We start from the raw sequence: 20,793 nt of genomic DNA on the forward strand, positions 1-20,793 counted from the left end.
TAATAATTAGAGAAATGCAAATCAAAACAACTCTGAGGTATCACCTCCCACCTAGCAGATTGGCTAAAATGAAAGAAGGGGAGAGTAATGAATGTTGGAGGGGATGTGGCAAAATTGGGACATTAATGCATTGCTGGTGGAGTTGTGAACTGATCCAGCCATTCTGGCTGGCAATTTGGAATCATGCTCAAAGGGCTATAAAAGAATGCCTGCCCTTTGATCCAGCCATACCATTGCAGGGTTTGCACCCCAAAGAGATCATAGATAAACAGACTTGTACGAAAATATTTATAGCTGCGCTTTTTGTGGTGGCAACAAACTGGAAAAGGAGGGCATGTCCTTCAATTGGGGAATGGCTGAACAAACTGTGGTATATGCGGGTGATGGAATACTATTGTGCTAAAAGGAATAACAAACTGGAGAAGTTCCAGGCGAACTGGAGAGACCTCCGGGAACTGATGCAGAGCGAAAAGAGCAGAGCCAGAAGAACATTGTACACAGAGACTGATATGCTGTGGTAAAATCGAATGTAATGGGCTTCTGTACCAGCAACAATGCAATGACCCAGGACAGCTCTGAGGGATTTATGGTAAAGATGCTACCCACATTCAGAGGAAAGACTGCAGGAGAGGAAACACATAAGAAAAGCAACTGCTTGAACGTATGGGTCGGGGTGGACATGATTGGGGATGTGGACTCGAAACTACCACACCAATGCAACCACCAACAATTTGGAAATTGGTCTTGATCAAGGACACATGACAAAACCAGTGGAAATGTGCGTCGGCCATGGGTGGGGGGAGTGCGGGGGGTGAAGGGGAAAGTAGGAGCATGAATCATGTAACCATGTTAAAAATGATTATTAATAAATGTTAAAAAAAATATAATACTTGGAGTTATTGGATATTTTAATCTTACATAAGGGAATATAAAAATGTAGAATTCTCTACCCTCAAGGAGCTTAGTCTAGTAAGGCTAGAGAGTAAGCAAACTGGAGAAATTATAGAAAACAATTTGATTAAAGTATTTCTATTCTTTAAAATGATATTTGTATATTTGTATTATCTCTCTTAAATTATCATGTTCTATAACAGGTTTTCAAATCATAGATGCTTAAAGAAAGGTTAATAAAAAAGCAAGTCTTTTTTCCAAGTTCTAAGAGGCTATTACTTATTACTGACTTCTACTCAAGATGGTTACTTGAATGGAGTCATGTGGCCATGTTCACATACAGACTTCTGGAAAAAAGTTTAAATACTGATCAAGAAATCCAATGATAACCTGCAGTACCTTCCACTATTTCAGAGTTTGCTAGGCTCTATAGCCACAGGCAGGAAAAGGAGAGGGCTCCCCAGAGAAAACACCAGGTTAATGGGAAACTTTTATCATGGACCTTAGATGAGACAAAGAATGGGAACAACCAATGTGGTGTGATTACAGTTAAGTGATGTGTATCACTCTCAGAGAGAAATACCCTAGACATCTCAATAATAGGCACTCAACCTCAGAGATAGGGGGAGGTAGCACAGTAATGCTGGGAAGGTAGAGATCAGCAAAAAAAACTCAAGGGACATATCCCACCCAATAGTAAAGTAGGTGACAGATCAGCCCTGGCATGAAGCTCTAATTCAGGAACTAAGAAATGAAAAGACGGTTAAGCACATGAAGATAAGGTTCACTATAAATATGTGTAATATATGCAAACACCAACAAATCCAAATTAGAAGGGAAAAAAAATAACTGTAAACAGAGACAAAGAAAAAATAAATTTCCCCCCAAGGACACAAGAAATTAAAGGGACAAAAAATGAAATAAAATATTTGGAGAAATACTTAGAAGGAAAATAAGTATTTTAGAACAGAAATCTACTTTATCAAGTAGTAGACATCATGAAAATCAGAAAAAAAAAACAAAATAAATTACTCCAAAAAGAAATAATAGCACAAAATCAAAATATTAAAAAAAAAAAGAAAATGTATAAAATCTGCTATGCAACTGAAAAATGGGTCAAAGAGAGATAATTTAAGACTTATTGGTCTTGCCCGAAAAAAACCACTATTTTTTAAAAAGCCTGGACACTAGCTCAAAAAATGATAAATGAAAACTGCCCAGATCTTTTAGAACCAGAGGACAAAGTGAAAATAGAATCCATCAATCACCTCTTGAAAGAAACCCCAAGAGGAAGAAGTGCCAGGAATGTCATAGTCAAATTCCAGAGCTTCCTAATCAAAGAAAATACATTTCAGGCAGCCAGAAAGAAAAGGTTCAAGTACAAAAGAACCAGTCAGGATTACACAAGACTTTACAACTTCTGCTTTATAAGGAGAAGAGATCTTGGCATTCAATATTCTAAAAGGCAATAGACATGGGAAAAAATGAATTTTCAAGAGAACTTTCTAGCACTTCTGATTTAAAAATAAAAAAGACTAGAGCTGGATAGAAAATTTGAAGATATACTAGAGTCAAGAGAAAAGAAAAAAGAACAGGCAAAAAATTATTTCAGAAAACCCTCAGAAGTATGAAGTGATATAGAATGAAGTGAGCAGAACCAGAATTATTAGTATAATGACAATGTAAACAACAAATTTGAAAGACTTAATAATTCTTATCAAAGCAATGATCCACTACACCTCCAAGGGACCTACATGAAACATGTTACCCACCTCCTGACAGAGAGCTCAAAGACTTTGAGTGTGGAAGGAAATATTTCTGGCCATAATGAGGGTTTATTTTGCTCTACAATGCTTATTAAAAGGGGTTTGATTTACTTTTGTTTTGTTGTTGAATGAAAGAGAATAGCTATGGTGATGTCAAAAATTTAAAGGAACAATATTAAAAAGGAGGGCCACAGTAACATTTTTAAAAAATATACTTTTTAAAACAAACAAAAAAAATAACATTCTTATATATGATTTCGTATACAAGATTTAATATGCAATTCTCTTTTTGTTTTCTAATTTATATTTTAAAATGTTGGTTTTTATTTGTTGAGTTCAAAAAAATTTCAAAATAAGGGGCCATTATTTGCAATAAATTGATGAATACCAGGAAACTATATATGGGAGAATGTTTTCTATATTTTGACCCTGATGTTACATCCTAGGCAAACATTATATATATATATATTTATGTATGTATATATGTATATGTATATGTATATGTTTTTACCCACACACACCCCCCACATTGGGAGGAAAGTGACAGTCAAGGACAAACAGTGGACAATATATTTACTATCTTATATTCTTCATGGTTTTGGTGCTGACAGAGGTACAGATCTTTAGAAAGCCCAACTTTGTCATTTCCAAATCATCAAGTTGCAGCTGGAGAAATATAAGTGTTCACAGGACAATCTGCCACTCTGAACATTACTGATCTTGGAAGCCATACAAAGTAGATATTGGTTAATACTTAGATAGGAGACTACTTGGGAATACTGGATCCTTTCTGAAGTTTTTAGCTGGTTTTTGTAGTGCAATGGTTATTATGTTTATCTAAAACAAGAAAGGTCCCCAATTGGAGATCAGGTAAAAACAATACAAAGTAACAAATTTTGTGGGGCAGCATTCTATGAATAAAGGAATTTAACATGCCACATAAACAAGAGTAAAATATAACTCAGAAATATTTAACAAAATATAAACACAATAGAACATAGATAATGTTAATATGTGGTTTTCTTAATTAATGTGACCCTACAGGAATCCTTTTTTCCCTGTTTCTTCATCTGTAAAATGAGCTAGAAAAGGAAATGGAAAGCCACTCCTGTATCTTTGCCAAGAAAACTCCAAATGGACTTACAAAGAATCAGATACAACTAAAATGACTCAACAACAGAAATATACCACTAAGCATGTGAGTATTCTATTTCATTGCTATTTGATTTTAAGTTGATATGAAGTTAAATTGAAGTTTTGGTTTGCTGCTTTCTTATAGGGACTGGGGAAGCATCTTAATCCTGTTCTAATTCCACAAATCTACATTCCTATTTTACCTGGCTTCTAACTATCCTGTTTGTTCCAATTCAGTAAGAAGATTATTAGGGACTGAGTAGCCCCCAAGGTGATCCCTATTAGTTATTTCTGAGCTTCTCTTCAGCACTGATAACTTAATAGTAATTAAGGATCCATGTTACACAACTTGATATTTAGGCTTTTGGGGAGAAAGCAAGGGGTTGTTTCGGTTTTCCTGGGCCTACTTTAAATTATGATGAGGTAAAGGGCTACTACATCTGGAAATTTAATATTAATCTGTACCCTTTAATTTTGGGACCTCAAGACAACTTTTGGATTTTAAAGAGGAAGAAGTTTAATCTTAAGGTTGAAGTTACAATGTGCTTCTTCTTCTTGCTGAAGGAGAGTAGAGACAAGTTCTTTGGTTATTTGTAAACAAGGCTCTAGGATAGGAAGCAACTAAGTAAGCTAGGAAAAGTCAGGCAGAGAAAAATGGACCTATGAACTGACTGGCCTCTCTAAATATCGAATGATTTGAGTCCTGAACATCTCTTGTCCAGAATAAAATCATTCAATGAGTCCACCAATCAGAGGCTTGGGAAAGAACACCACAAAGAGTACAGAATGGGGGAAGGAAGTAGAATCTTTTCCTTGGAATCCTGGACTAAATAGACAAGCTGTTGGGCTTGAAGCTGAAGCTGGCTTGGGGCTGGGGGGAGTTTAAGGGTGCTGCTTTTATTTCTCTGACCTGCTTTTTATTAATAAATAATCATAAATTAAGCTGTGGCCTCCAGAGGATTTATCATAATAAATGGAACCACATAAATTTCTTCACAAAGAAGATGCAATGAGTAGTTAGTATGTTTAGTGTACTGTCACCTAGAGGAATTTCTTTTGGGACATTTTTTTTCTTCCTTAAGGTTTCTTTTAGTTTTATTGCTGAGTCATTCATTCCTAAAACAGTAGGAAAAAACTTTCACTAAAGTCACACGTTACAACATAAGTGAAGGATCAAGTTTGAAACCCAAAGTTTTCTTTAAAAACAATTTGTCAAACACTCTGTATTCTTATTTATTAAGAAAAATTTTTGCTTTTGTCTTTTTTTAATACAACAAATCTTTTACAAAGTTAACTCATTAAATAGCCCCAAAGCAATGCTTTTCAATTCAGGAATCTGTCACTAAGTATTCTTCAGATCATGTGATATCAAACCTTTCCACCTGAGTGAGGGCTTTTTACTCCAGCAACACAAAAAACTAAGTCATGCTTACTTTCTTCCTTAGGTTTATTCAGTCCAGTGAAAGACAATCTTGCAGAAAAAAGAAAAGCTTTGAGGGGACAATAAAAGGAACTATCTGACTTCAATTGAGCCAGATCTCACATCTAGAGATCCACTAAATTCCCTTTTGTTGCCCTTGGTGTTGTCTGGGAAATGACATCCCTGGTTAGCCTCAAGTTCCAGTTTTACAACTATTGAAGACACCCACAAGAGTCACCTAATTTCTTCTCTCTAAGCTATATATTCTGTTACAAATTCTTCTCTGTATATTCAACATGTAGCCTTGGAAATTTTAGGTTAACATTTCTCAATTTCTGCTTATTTCTAAAAAGTAAAAACTGTGAGAAAGAAACATGCCTAAGAATTTTGACTATCAGAGTTTGATTTTAAGATTCACTACATGTGTTTTTTGCAAGAGTGTACTTCAGATACAGAAACAGATTGTCAGCAGGTCAAACTAAACACAAACATGGAATCACTAATGACTCCCAAAGTAGAAGGTGGTAACACCTGAACATTTACTGCCTCTATCATACTATATTCTTTATCCAAAAAAATTTTTTTAAATTAAAAACCAAGCATTAAGTGTCCAGGTGCAATATAAATGTTATCTCAGTTGAGGTTCCCTCATTTACAGATGAGGAATTGAGGCAGATAGAGGGGGTGACTTGCCCTGGAACATATAGCAAATTTAAACTCAGCTCTCCTTGTCTTCAGGCCCAGAGCTCAATCCATTGGACATTTAAGTTACTATTCTTCCCGCCCATTTTTCTTTTATTGCTTCCACTCTCTTTAGGACAACAATAATGTTTCTTATTCCCCCTAATCACACTAAGCAGTAACATAACTAACAACATTTAGTCTAGAAATTCAAGGGATGTGATCCTAATTCAAATATCCCATTAATCTGCCACATAACTGCATCCTGTTTCAGCACTCCGGTCCATGAGGCAGAGAAAATAATAAGACCTTCATAAAAAGTTAAATTGGAGGGGTGGCTAGGTGTCTCAGTGGATAGCCAGATCTAGGGCCAGGAGGTCCTGGGTTCAAATCTGGCCTCAGATACTTCCTAGCTTGGAGATCCTGGGCAATTTCACTTACCCCTTATTGCCTATTCTCTACTGCTCTTCTGCCTAGGAACTGATGGTATAGATTCTAAGACAGAAGGTAAAGTGGTTTTTGTTTGATGTTTTTTTCAAGTAAACTTGTGAAAAGGGGGAAGTTTGGTGACTTTGCATCCCTTCTAGTCTAGTCTAAAGTACTTCACAAATACAAAGTACTACTTCAAAACAGTTTCCAATATTAATGTCAGCTAAAATGCAAAATATCTTGGCTTGCTGAATTTAATTTAATCCAATCTTATTCTTATTTTAAAAAATCTAAAAACAATGTATATCACTTAAACTAAAATGCAGAGCTCTATCTTTAAATATTATAAAACATTAATCTATACTACTCAAAATAAGTGGTATAGTGAAATAGAGGAAAAGGGTATAAAAGGAATTAACATAATCAGAGAAAATGACTTAGACTAGGTGTATTGTCTTTAGGAAATGTATTAAGAGTATTGTAGAACCTGAAAGGAAAAGCTAATGTTAACTTTCCTTCTACTACAGTCTCCTCTTCTCAGGATAGGTAATTGTGAATTTTCCATCTTGATTTATGCCTTTGGGGAATTCTAGTAGCTCAATTCTATTCCATTCAACAGGAAATTATTAAAAATCTACTATGTTAAACCCTAACTTCTTTCTGGAGCTTCAGACTTATGTCTCCAACTTCCCATTCAACATCTCAAAATGGATGCCCCCTGGTTATCTTAAACTCACCATGTTCAACTTTACCTTCCCCACAAAACTTCCTTTCTTTCCTGGCTCTCCTATTACTCTGATGTCCAGGGTACCAGCGTCTTCCCAGTTGTCCAGGCTCACAAACTTTTTGCTAAGTGTCATCTTTGACTTCTCACTCTTTCACCCTATCCTGACTCCATATCTAATTAGTTGCCAAGTCCTATTTATTCTACCTTTGCAACATTTCTCAAATACTTCTCTTTCTCTCCTCTGGCACTTAATACCCTGGTGTAAGCCATCATCATCCTCACAACTGAATTTGTGCAAGAGCCTGTTGTTTCCTTGACTCAAGTCTCTCACCACTCCAGTCTATCCTCCACTCAGCTGTTAAATTGGTTTTCCTAATGAGCAAGTCTGACCATGTTACCACCCTATTCAATGAACTCCAGTGACTTCCCAATCCCTTCAAGGTCAAATATAAAATCCTCTGTGTGGCTTTTAAAGTCTTTTATAACCTAAACCCTTCCTACCTTTCCAGTCTTCTTATACTTTACTCCCTTTCTATATAGTCTGAGATCCAATAACACTGACATTTTCATCTCCTAGTTTTCTTCAAGTGGCAACTAAAATCCTACCTTCTTCATGAAGTATTTCAGGATCTAACTTAACTCTTACGTGCTTTCCTTCTGTTAATTATTCCCAATCGATCTAGCATATATCTTATCTGTACATGGTTGTTTGCATATTGTATCTCCTATAAGATTGAGTACCTCAAGAGGAGGGACTGGTTTTGCTTTTTTTTTCTTTGAGCATCCTCAGCACTTAGCACAACATCTGACATATAGTAGGTGCTTAATAAATGCTTGTTGACTACTATGTGCAAAGGCATTAAGCTAAGTGGAAATATAAAACAAAATATAACTTGATCGTTGCTCTCAAAAAGCTTATATTCTAGTATAAAGGATAAGATGCATATAAAAATAATTATGATATAAGGTGGATGATAAATGCCAATAAGAGGTCTGGGTGGCAGGAGAAATAACTTCTAACAGGTTGGGAGGAGAACAAGAGTTTTCAAAGGATCATATGATATATAGTTGTGGTAAGGAAACTTAGAAAGGCTCTACTTGAAATCCCTTCATTTTCTTTAACTTTTTTAAAATTAAAAAAACATTTTTTCTTCCTCTTTCATTCTTCAGTTGTAGGGAAGGAGCTGGGGAGAAATCCCCTTGTAACAAATATGCACGGTCAAGAAAAGTAAATTCCTACATTTGGCCAGGTTTAAAAATATATCTTATTCCATATCTTGGATCTTTCATTTTTCTCATCAAAAGGTGGGTAACATGCTTTGTCATCTGGAGTCACAGTGGTCATTACATTTATCGGAGTTTTTAAGTCTTTCAAAGTTGTTTGTTTATAAAAGATTATGTCTTTCCAAGTTTCTCTGAATTTGTCCTCTCTGCCATTTTTTATGGTACTCTTACTGCAATTCCCCAGTTGATGGATATCCCCCCCTCTTAGGTTCTAATACTTTTCACCATAAAAAGAATTGCTAGAAATATTTTTATGCATATAGTTCCCTTTCCTTTTTTTTCTGTCTCTTTAGGACAGACTTAATAGATATATTGCTGGGTCAAAGAGTACAAAAAATATAAATGACATTGTCATGTGGAGGCAGCTAGATAGTACAATGCATCAAGTTATGGTCTAAAGAGACAGGAAGAACATAGTTGGAATCCTGCCTTTAGACACTTTCTAGCTCTGGGACTCTAAACAAATTACTGTTCCTAAAGTTCTCCATTTGTAAAAAGGACATGATAACTACCTCCCAGGGTTGATGTGAGGATTAAATAAGATGACATTTGTGAAGTATTTTGCAAACCTTAAAGTAATATGAATACTAGCTATTATTATTAATATTTAAAGACAGAGTTTCAAATTGCTTGCAAGAATCATTGGACCAATTTAGAACCCCACCAATATTGTATTGATGTGCATTTTTTCCAGCAACTCTTCTAAAAGAAAAGATGTCATTTTCCTTTTTTTCTCAACTTTGCCAAATCTGAGGAGTTTGAGGTAGAACCTCAGAATTGCTTTAATTTATATTTCTCTAATTCTTACTAGTTTGAAAACATTTTTCTTCTTTTTTTCACATCTTTCATCCTTTGAGTCCTTGAGAATTCATCCATTAATCCTTTGAGATTCTTGGTCTTTTGCTCTTGTAGATTAACCCTGTTATTCATTATAACTTTCTAAAGGTAAGACTCAGGTAGTTTGGTGGGTATGACACTTAACAAGTAAATTAATTTAGGTAGCATTGCCATTTTTGCTACATTGGCTCAGCCTCTCCATGGGTAATTACTATTTCTCCAATTATTTAGGCCTGTCTATTTCTGTAAAGAATGTTTTAGAGTTTTATAGTTCTTGTGTATGTCTTGGTAAGTAGACTCTGAAGTATTTTATATATTCAACTTGTTCTTGAGTTGTTTTCAATTTGTGATGACACAGTTTGGGGAATTTCTTGGCAAAGATAACTGGAATAGTTTGTCATTTCCTTCTCCAGCTCATTTTATAGATCAGAAACTAGGGCAAACAGGGTTAATTAACTTGCCTAGAATTCACACAACTAGTAAGTGTCTAAGGAAAGATTGAAACCCTTGAAGATGAATCTTCCATGCTCCATCCATTTGTACTGGCTAGCTTCCTTTATAAAGTCAATAGTTATTTTTAATGGAATTTCTCTTTCTCTCTTTTCTTGGTGAATTGTTAGCAATATGTAGAAATAATCTCCTTCATTTTCACCTGAACAATCAGAGGCACAGAGACACAAAGTGATTTCTGCAGGGTCACCCACCAGCATATCCTGACTAAAATGTGTGCTTGCAATTGTATGTATGGAGTCTGGTCTGAAGCCACGTGCCCAGCCTTTAAATGAATGGCATAATTAGCTCATTTCTTACCAGCATGAAACCCAGAGATAAAGGACAGGTAGATAGAGGGCAAGCCTTGCTGTCAATAAAACTTGGGTTCAAACCTAACTCTGAGCTCTAACTAAATATATACTCATACTAACAGGGAAGTAATAACCACTCTGAGCCCTAGGCAGCTATTTAACAGCCTAAGCTATGGAGCAGTTGCCTTACACCATAAGCAGTGGTTCCTATTGTTCAGTTGTTTCAATCATGCCCTACTTCACATGACCCCATTAGGGGTTTTCTTGGCAAAGATACTGGAATGGTTTGCCATTTCTTTCTCCCCCTCATTTTACAGATGAGAAAACAAAGGCAAACAGGGTTAAGTGACTTGCCCATTGTCACACAGCTAGTAAGTGTTTGGGGCCAGATTTGAATTCAGGAAAATGAGTCTTCCTGACTTCAGGTCCACCTAGCTGCCCATATAAATAGCAAAGTTGTTTCCAATTAGCTATCACTAGAAAGAGTTGCTATACTAAGAATTCCTTACACTGACAAAATCAAAGAAAAAGTTCCCCTCTCCTGTATTTCCCACCTTTCCTGTCTCTTTTTTCCTCATTAAACAAAAATTTGATCAAGTTATTTTAGGTATAGCTATAGAATTTGGGAGAATTAAGAAAGTTTCTCCTATACCTGAGGGCATGACAATGCCTAGTAGGGCCTGGCTCCAGGGTTTTCCACCTTTTGATGAGTTATTTTTTAATTTCTTCAAAGTCTTATTGTTGTTGAATAGGCCAGTTGGAGGAGAAAGGATAGTATTTCAGGATATAAGTTAATGATGGGGGGTAAAAGGAGATGCTCCTGACTTCTCCACAAGTGCTTAATATTCATTAATCAGCCAGTCAAGAAACATTTATTAATGTTCAATAATATTATATCAATATGTTAATGTTTACAATGACTAGTCCTTAAGAGAAAGATGTACCAGCATCAACCAGTTTGGTAATCCACCAGATAAATCTTTAAGTTTTGCTAAAATATTCTTGCTAACCTATCTCCTTCCTCAACCAGCTGCAGTCCTACCTAAACCCACACCTACTACGTACCCACCCACATGACAATCCTTTCCTTCCTCACCAAATAATTTGATCCCCACCTTTTCTCAGCTTCTCATTACTGCAGAGGGAACCAGCTAATCTAGTTTGTTCTCCAGAAGTTTAATGGAGAAGTTTAATGGAGAAGATGATACCAGAGCTGACCAATGAAGGACAGAAAAGATCTCAACAGGTAGAGTTGTGGGGACAGTTCATTCCAGTCATGGTGAACAGCTTGTGTGACAAACAGCCTGTGAAACACAAAGGCAGGAGAGGTAAGTAAGAGGAAAACAAATGCCTGGAATGGTGAGTGTTTGAAGGGGAGTAGTATAACTTAAATCTGAAAAAGTTAAGTCAGAACCAGACTAGCAACCTTGAATGCCAGGGTAAGGAAACTATATTTCACATAGTAGGCAACATGAAGTCACTCAAGTTTTTTTAGACAACATGATCAACCAGAGAATTAGGGAAGACTGTCTGGCAGTTGTATGAAGGATGGACTAGAAAGGTGGGGCATAGAAAGCAGACAATGATAATCTAGATTGATGCTAATGAGGGTCCTGGACCAAGATAGTAGCAGTTGGAAATGGAACAGAGGGAAAAAATTAGAGATTTGCAGAGAGGTACTGACAAAACTGGGCAAAGTAAATTTAAAGATTTTACATGCAGAAAAAAGTTAAAGGAAGATTTGTTATGTTCTTCACTCCTTGAATCTGTATTTTCCCTACTTACTTCATAAAGATAAAAGAGGCAATTTATCATGTCAGCACTCCTTCAAGCTAAGGGATTTCTATCCCACAGGAAAGGTGCCAAATATCAGCTTCTTCCAAAGTATTAAATGCTAACTGATAAAGCACAGAATTTTAGCACTTGAAAGGACAAACATATTAAAAAATGAGGAAAATAGGTACAAAATTATTTCCTAAGGGGAAGCTCACAATCCTTCTGGACATTTACTAAGCAGAACATCCTAGAGATATGAAGTTTGGGGAACAGAGTCTCCAGAATAAAGGAGTTGAACTAGTTGATCTTTAAGGTCATCCTGCTTTTAGATTTCATCAATCCTTTCTAACTGTATCAACACTAAGCACACTGATAGGATCAACTATGTACTCAGGACAAGGAAATCTTTTTAAACTCATCACAAGAAAAAAAAATTAGCCCTATCTTTGTCTAATAAATAATAGATCCATACAATGAGTTGAGGCTAAAAAAAGAAAAATGGAAAGGGGGATATTGTTGTCAACCAAGTTAGAAAGAAGTTTTTAAGTGGTTAAGGGTAAAGGTTTTCTCTGAATACCAAGTAGGGAACCAGAGCCAGTAAACAAATATAAGGGCAAATAGGATGCTAGTTTTGTGATTCTTACCTTGCAATAATTTCAGCTAGCTTGTTTAAAAAAGTAAATCTTTTAACAAAAAACAAAATGTTGCTACAAGACACAAACATTTCACAAGTGTCTCACAAAACTGACTCACCACGACACAGCCTTCTTCCGGCCTTCTTTGTGAAGCTTTGAGAGATCACAACCTTGTAGGAAGCAATACTGCTTTATCTCTTCTTATCAATTCTAAGAAGCATAAGACTCAAGAGTTTCCTGAAGAAATATTACTATAAGACATCTCAACAAATCTTTGTTGACTTTCCATTTTCAATGCCTTTCTCTTTTATTTTCCTCATCATCTCTTTTTTAAAACTTGAGCTGAGAATGATAGTTTTTTGAAGCTTAATAAAGTTAAAAGAAGCAGACAACAAACAGATCAACAAAACTCTCTGCCATTCCAGTAAACCACAGAAATTAAAAGAGACTTTCCCCATGTGATATAAGTATTTCTGGGACAAAATCCCACCTACCAAAATCTCTTATTACCAAATCGCTAGCCTCAGGAATTCAGAGATCTTATAGCTATTAATAAATGTGTACAATTAATGATGTTTATCTGATTTTATTTGACTAGTACTCATTAGAGATAGAACATAGGAGTTACAGCATCCACTTATAGCATATAAGTTGCTGGAAGACAAAGACCAAGTATAACCAATTAATTTTGTATAGAACTTCATAAATGTAGTGCTTCTACTGACTTTTTCACTCTTATGGGGAACAAAGTTATAGGAATCTTTGCCTCTGATATCTGAGCTAAGCCCAAGTCAATTTGATCAGGGAATTAAAAAAGTAACCCAGGAATCCTGATCTGAAAACCATCTAGGAAATAAAAGATGAAGTGAATGGCCAATGGAAGGAACCAAAGGCAATTTCTGGTGGAAGGGCCTCCTGCTAATACATCTTTATTTTCTTTTTTTCACTTCCTTAATGGAACAGAACTAAACATTACTAGATAAAGGGACAGTTAATATCAATGAACAAACATTTAGAAGGGCCTACTGGGTGCAGAACACTGTACTTGATAATGAAGATACAGAATTCCTCTAGCAGCTAACAGCTGAGTAGGAGAATAAAACACCAGTCCAGATAGCCCTGAAACACATTATCACCTAGATAAGGCATTTGAGAACTATACAAAGTCATTTGTACAGGAGGCATGGTGGGAAATTGGGGAAATAAAATTAATAGGATTATGTGGAAATGGAAGGAACCTTAAAGATCACCTAGTTCAGTCCAGAAACCTAGGCAAGTTAAGTGACTTATAAAAGACCATTTTAAGATTTTTTAATGTTTTATTTTACACTGATTATATGCAAAAATCAATTTTTAACATTCATCTTAAAAAATGTTGAGAGCCATATCCTCTCCCTAATCCCTCCCTGAAAGGCCAAGCAACCTGATATAGATTTTACATGTACAATAATGTAAAATATTTTCCCATAAAGTCATTTTGTAGAAGAGTAGGTCTGACTCTGTGATCCCATTTGGGGTCTTCTTGGCAAAGATAATAATGTGGTTTTCCATACTCTTCTCCAGATCATTTTACAAATGAGGAGCTGGGGTAAACAAGGTTAAGTGACTTGCCCAGGGTCACAGGGCTATTAAGTGTCTGAGGCCAGATTTGACACAAGGCCATAAAGCCTTATAAAGTACTGAATCAGGCACAAAATGATTGGGAGATCTAAGCTCTACTTTCCAATCTATGACTACATGAAACTTCTCTTAATTCCTCAAGCTAGAGATGATCTCTAATGTCTCAGATCTTTCATTCTATCTTGCCTCTTCCATACACTTACACTCTGGTTTATAATAATTATTTGTGTATGTCATCTACTATAGTAAGATAATTTTTTTGAGAGTAAAGACTATATATCATACTTCATCCTCTCCAACTAACTTGTTTCTTAAAACCTGGGCTGTCTCTCAGCTCTTCTTCAGTTTCTCAATCTCTATTAGGAGATAATATCTGTATAGTACAAAGCTGTTTTTTAGAATTCCAGGCTTCAGAATCTGGATACTCTACCATTCCAGTCTTATTTCAGATCCCTCTCCTTCATGCACTCTTTATTCCATTCATGCCTGTCCATGATATTCCAAGTAGTACATTCCTGTGTTTATACAAACAGTCCCAACTCTAGAATATAGTTCCTTCTCTCCTCTATCTCAGACTCTCTAGATTGCTCTAAGGTACAACTCTCAAGTGCCACCATCCACAGAGGGTTTTCCTGATTTCCTCCCCTTACTGCCTCTGTCCTAGGTTTTACCTGTCTCCCTCTTGAAATGACTATATAGTGCTTTCCTTGAGAACAGGGACTTTGCATCTTTTGTCTTTTTATCCCCAGAGCCAAGCATAGAACATTGCATACTATAGACACTTAATAAATACTTACTGAATTTGAATAAGCAAGCTGAAGAATATAGGGCTACATCTAGGCTTCCTTCAGCAAAAGAAACACATAAAAATGCTCATTCAAATCAAGCCAATTAGCATTTATTAAGCATTACTATGTGTCAGGCACTGTGCTAAGTGTGGGGTTACAAAGAGAGGGACAAAGGAGATCACAATCTAATGGAGGAGACAATCTGCAAACCACCATGTACATACAAATGCTATATAGGATACATGTGAGCTAATCTTAGAAGGAAAAAACCTAGAATAGGGATAAGGAAAGGCTTCTTGCCTGCTTCATTATCTCCTAAATGAAGGTATACAAATGGATGATAAGAATCCTAACCAAGTAGTAAAAGAAACAATTCAAAATATATGTTGAAGAAAAGAAGAGAAATGGGTCAGAGACAGAGGTTGAGACTTTAAAGTCTATTTCATTCAATCTCTTCACTTTACAATTAAGGGAAATGAAGTTCAGAGGAAATGCCAAGGGTTATAGGTAATAAATTACAAATTAGGATTTGAACCCAGGTCCTTGGACTCCAAATCCAGTACTCAGCATTATATTCTTCTCTAAAGGAAAAGATAAAATAGATTATCAATGGAAGTCATAAAATTGGAGTTTTAAATCCAAGCCTTGGGACTAATTTATATGATTATCGGCAAGTCATTAGATCTTTCCATGACTCCCTTTCATCTGTAAAATGGGCACATTGCCACCTGTCCCCCAGAGTTGTGGTAAAGATCAAAGTTAGGTAAGAGAGTCTTCCAGGGGCTCTATTGTATGCAAAGCCTCATTCTGGGGAGAAAGGAAAATAGAAGATAAATAAGATCCCTTACCCTCCAGAAGCTTATATTTAAACAGGAAGACATGAAATCATTCCCTGATGATTAGACCATAGAAGCCTTAAGCTGTGCATGAGGGTGGAGACTTGATATTGGCTCAAAAGTTATAAACCTCTACCTGAAACAATTATTCTTAATCTTCTCCTCAATCTGTGCCATGAGACCCTAGGGAGAGCAGATCAGAACCTCCATCAAATCCTTCACTTCCCTAGTTGATTTCATATTAATTAAGGTATCACTTTATTTCTTTGCATTAGTGGGTCCAAAAACCCCAACAAAAACACACTATCTAATCTCTTGTCCTCTTCCTAGAGATGATAAAGGTAAAGTCTTCCAAAGTCTACTTACCTTTGGTTCTTCTACAAATAACACAAATATTTGGAAGACACAGTTTAGAAGCCCTTCCTGTGCAGGTCTGTGAGTCCCAAAACACCTGGGGCCAACTGGTTCATCTACCTATGACTATGGATTGTTTCAATTTATCACTGAAAAGGTATTTAAAAAATAGCTGATGTTTACACAGTGATTTGCATTCATTATCTCATTTATCACAGCAACTAGGGTGAGATAAGTATTATCTCCATTTTGTATAAACTTGGCCTCAACAAAGCTTAAGTTACTTGACTGGTAACTGCATCAAAAGAAAAGGGATTTGAATAGAAGTTTTCTTGATTCCTAATTCAGGACTAATTCAGGAAGAAAAAAAATACAATTAGTTTCCCACCCCAAATCACAGTGATGCAATGTATTATTCAAACACTAAAAATGCCAACAAAAGTTTCCTATCTTAAAACTTTAGAAATAATAATAAAATACCAGGGTACTTTTATTCTAGCCTGAAAGGATTTAAGAAAGTTGCCAGATATGAAATACAAATCCATTCCCTTTCCCTACATATTCTTTCAACTCTGGAACTATTCAAACCCTTATTTCATTTCCTTTTGTTTTGTTTAGCTATTTGTTAAAATAAGAACTAGAAGCACTACTACATACCTATTGAGAAAATTTTAACTTCAGAGTTCAGCTAAACTCTTCTGAAAGTTCACTGGTCGGACCAATTGTGAGCCAAAGTAATGCTTTAAGACTTTCACTAGACGTGGGAAAGTTAATACCCAAACAAGTCTAATTTCTTGTTTTAATGCCAAATTGGCAACTGTGAGTAGGGGTTCTCACAAGTCCCAAGGAAGGACTCTGTTTAATCTGTACCACAAAGAGCAATGTCTAAAATGAATTCACATATAAAAGCACCTGAAATATCACTTACTTTTCTAGGTTTTCATTTTTTCAAGCTTCTTCCTGGAAAATTAATCCTTTTGTTCCTAAATTTAGTTTAGAGCGATGACTCGGCACAAACTTAACTCCCTAAAAACTACAGACATAGGAGTAACTACTGTGGATTTGACCATCCATTTCATCTGTTATCATCTGACTATCCTGAAACAACTGCAGTTGATCAGTTACTCTCTTCCTTTGGAGACTGGTTTTAGCCTCTACAAAGATTTAAGCAAGGACCATGAATCCCATGCTTAATATTTCCCAAGTTGTTTTTGTTTTTTTACTTGGGGAAAAAAAAAAGAGAAAATAAAAGAAAGTAGAGGTTCACGTTACATTCTTGAAGTTGTGGCAACACTCACTGCACTATATTACATTGTATTTAAGACCTTAAAAGCTAGTTTTGTTATCCATTCACAGAATCCAGCCTATTTAAAACAACAGTATGATAACAGTTTCTGAAGATGTTAACTCTAACCAAAAAGTAACTTGTCCTTCCTGCTCATTTTAATGGTAACACAATTACAATTACAATATTGTTTGCCTGATGTATCCGTGGTCATCTCTGCAAACAAAAGACTCTTATAAACTACAAAATAATTTTACCATTTAATTTTTCATTACTCTTTATGCTGACACACTTTACCTAAGACAAATATCAGAACTCAGTCAAGAGTTTTAACAAACATAGCTTTTGGAAAAGCACAATTTCCCCTTTGTGCTGAGAACTGCCCCCCTTTCCCTACAGTAACCTAGCAAGGATAGAAACCCTGTGCTGGCAAGGGTTTTCTTGCCAAGTCACCTGAGTTTTTATTTGTTTTAACAACAATTTTATTATTGACAGCTTACATTTATATTTGTCTATCACTTTATTATAGAGTATCGCATTTGACCTTGGCAATGATCCTATGAGGCTGACAGTGTAACCTTGTTTTACAGATATGAAAACTGAGTCTGTATTTTAGTGATTTTAAAATCAAGTCAATTCAAAAAACATTTTTTTATTCACCTGCTTTGTACAAGGCATGATGCTTGGCAGGAGAATCTAAAACCAAAAACAGGCATTCTAATGGGAGTGGGGGGGAGAAGAGTAATCCAAAGTTAGCGATAAGGGGAGCAACTTAGTAGCTCAGTGGATTGAGAGCCCAGTCTAGAGACAAGTGTTGGGTTCAAATTTGAACTCCGATACTTCCTAGCAGTGTGACCCTGGGCAAGTTATATTGCCTAGCCCTTTCCATTCTTCTGCCTTGGAAACAATATACCACGTTAATTCTAAGACATAAAGTAAGGATTTGGGGTTTTTTATAAGACAGTACTAAACTCTAGCTTTTTTAAAGTCAAGAGACTAAACTCTAGCTTTTCTATCTACAAAGTACAAAAAGCAAGAAAAAAAATAACTGCCTCTCATTCAGAATATAGTTTTATAAAGTCCATGGTTTTCATTCACCAAAATCAGGACAGTTTTCAAAAATTCGAATAAAACAATGCATAAAACTGTACTCATTTGTTTTTTGAAGGGTCAGTCTAGTGTAGTGGATAGTGTTGAACCTGGACTTCTACCTCAGACACTTATTTGGCCATGGAGAAGTCAACTAAGGTCCCTGAGCCTCAGTTTCTTCTACTGTAAAATGCGAATGCTAATATTCATAGCACCTACTTTATAGGATTGTTGAGAGGATCAGATAATGTTTGTAAAGTGCTTCGCTATATCACTATAAAAAAGTCCATTAAAAATATCTTAGACAACATCTTAACCAATTAGGAAACTACCACCAGCCATCTTAACTCCTGACCAAGAGAGCATAAATATATGCTAAGTTAAATGAAAAGTTTCATCACTTTCAGCTATTCTAAATGATCAACAGCAAAAGTAGTTCTATTCACTTTTTATGGAATGATATATGGCAAATGCAAGAGCAGACAGATATTTTGGTTTAGGCAAATGGTATACTTTGAACTGGTTCACCCATAGTAACTGAGCTACGGAGGAGAAAGGCAGAAGCAGGCTTTAAGAAGGTATAATAAGCTTAATTGTTGTATATATCCTGAGGCAGGCAAAGAGAATGGCTAGACAAACACAAAGGGGTTTCCAGTATCACGTACAGTTTTTAGACAAAGAACATTCAAAAAAACTGCAGCTGGCAAATAAAAGTAGGAATTTCAAAAAGACAAGTTTCAAGTAGAGTGACCTGACATGTTAGAGCACAGTAAAAGACAACACTAGAAATCTCTCAGTACATCTCCTACTTTCAAGTTTAGAAAGAAAAAAAACATGAAGCAGACATGGAAAAGTGGTATGCCCAAGCCATTTTCAAATCATTTGTTCCCATCAACAACTTATTCACAAACTGTAAGACATAGGTAAAGACTCGGTTTTATACATGTTTGTAATAAACAATAGCATCATACTTTTTGAACAATTCACTTCTTTCTCCCCACCCAAACTCTTATGTTTTAAATGTTCTAAACGCATAATTCATAACAACGTTAACATAGCTTAACATGGCTAACCTGACACTAGGCTTAAAATACAGTGTCCCTTAGACATCAATCTAGCAACTTTTTAAAGATGACATGCTCCCTGCACTCAAGCTCAAGCTTTTTCCCTTCTCTTGCCAAATATTTCCATCTCTCCCCTTTACTAAGGGCAAGGAAAGGAGGTGGTGGAAAGTGTAGTTAAAAAAGAAAGGGTAAAAGGGTTCCAAGATCAGGGGGTGAATTTTTAAGCTGGGTTTTAACACATCTACTGCTTCTGGGAGCCCGAGGATTTTTTACTGTGGGTCTATCAGTGAAATGTTTAGCAATCTGACGCATCAGTTTTTAGATATCATATCAAGCAGCCCCCACATTTGGGAGCTATCCCTAGCATCTGTCCCCTCCATTAAAAACAAACAAACTGGGGAGGCGGGGGCAGGGAACCGAATGATAGAAGGAGATACTCTAGAGGGGGACAGAAAATTGTTGTTTATGTTAAGGACTAGCGGGGAATAGGGAGGATGAAGGGGGAGGGAGGGAGGCAAGAGAAACAGAAGGACAAAGATACCTCCCTTACCCTTCAGGTTACCTCTCCAGACAGGCAGGAACAATATCATCCCCAGGCATCTGGAAGGACCATGGCCCTAGCTTCAGTTACAGCTTCGCAGGGATGAGCTAGGTTCTCCCTGAACAGCCCCCTAACCCCCCCCCCCCAACACACACAAACACACAAACACACACACACACAAAGAGAATCTGCTTCTTGCTCTAAGCAGAGTTGGGACTAGTTAAGGCGGGCACAAGAGAGGCGGCAGGCGGGGAGCGGGGTGGGGGGTGGGGGAAAGAGGGGCCGTTGGACTGGGCGAGGTGGGCATCCCTGCAGGACTCACCTCTTCCCTCCTCCTCCCCTCTTTCTTCTTCTTCCTCCTCCTCCTGCTCCCACTGGGGTTGTTCGGCGGCCGCCGGCTCCTGCCTCCCCTCGGACTGCAGCCCTCTGTATATGTGTGCGTGTGTGCGGGTACTGGTGTGCCTGTGTGTGTATGTGAGTGTGCGTGTGCCAGCTCGCCTGCCAGTCGGCTCACTTCCTCCCTTGCTTCGCCGCCCCCCCCCCCCTCGCTCCGCCTCCCCGGGAGGTGGGGACTCGGGAGCAGGAGCCCGAATCTCAGAGCTGCCTCCTCGAAACCAACTCTCGCGAGCTGGACTAGCCCCCTCCTCCAAAGAAGACTCCCCCTCCCCCCATCCCTCGCCCCCACCTTTCCCTCCTCCTCCCCCTCCTCGCGTCTGAATCCATCTCCCCGGCGGCGGCCCTCTCCAGCCCCAGCCACCCATCAGTCACCTTGCTCCTGGGGCCTCCCTTTCTATCACTGGCCACCTGGCTAAGGCAAAACCTGCGTGGGGTGT

General features: G+C 37.1%; 1 protein-coding gene across 1 annotated transcript in view; it reads right to left on the reverse strand.

The window, feature by feature from the left end:
• Positions 1-20,486, reverse strand: part of STK38L (serine/threonine kinase 38 like) — a 117,508-nt gene extending 97,022 nt beyond the window's left edge. The window contains exon 1 of the mRNA XM_044679062.1: positions 20,283-20,486. The gene's annotated coding sequence lies outside the window, so the exon portion shown is untranslated. The remainder of the gene's footprint in view (positions 1-20,282) is intronic.
• Between the last annotated feature and the right edge of the window lie 307 nt (positions 20,487-20,793).

This window comes from Gracilinanus agilis, chromosome 5, assembly GCF_016433145.1.
Source record: "Gracilinanus agilis isolate LMUSP501 chromosome 5, AgileGrace, whole genome shotgun sequence".
Taxonomy (NCBI): domain Eukaryota; kingdom Metazoa; phylum Chordata; class Mammalia; order Didelphimorphia; family Didelphidae; genus Gracilinanus; species Gracilinanus agilis.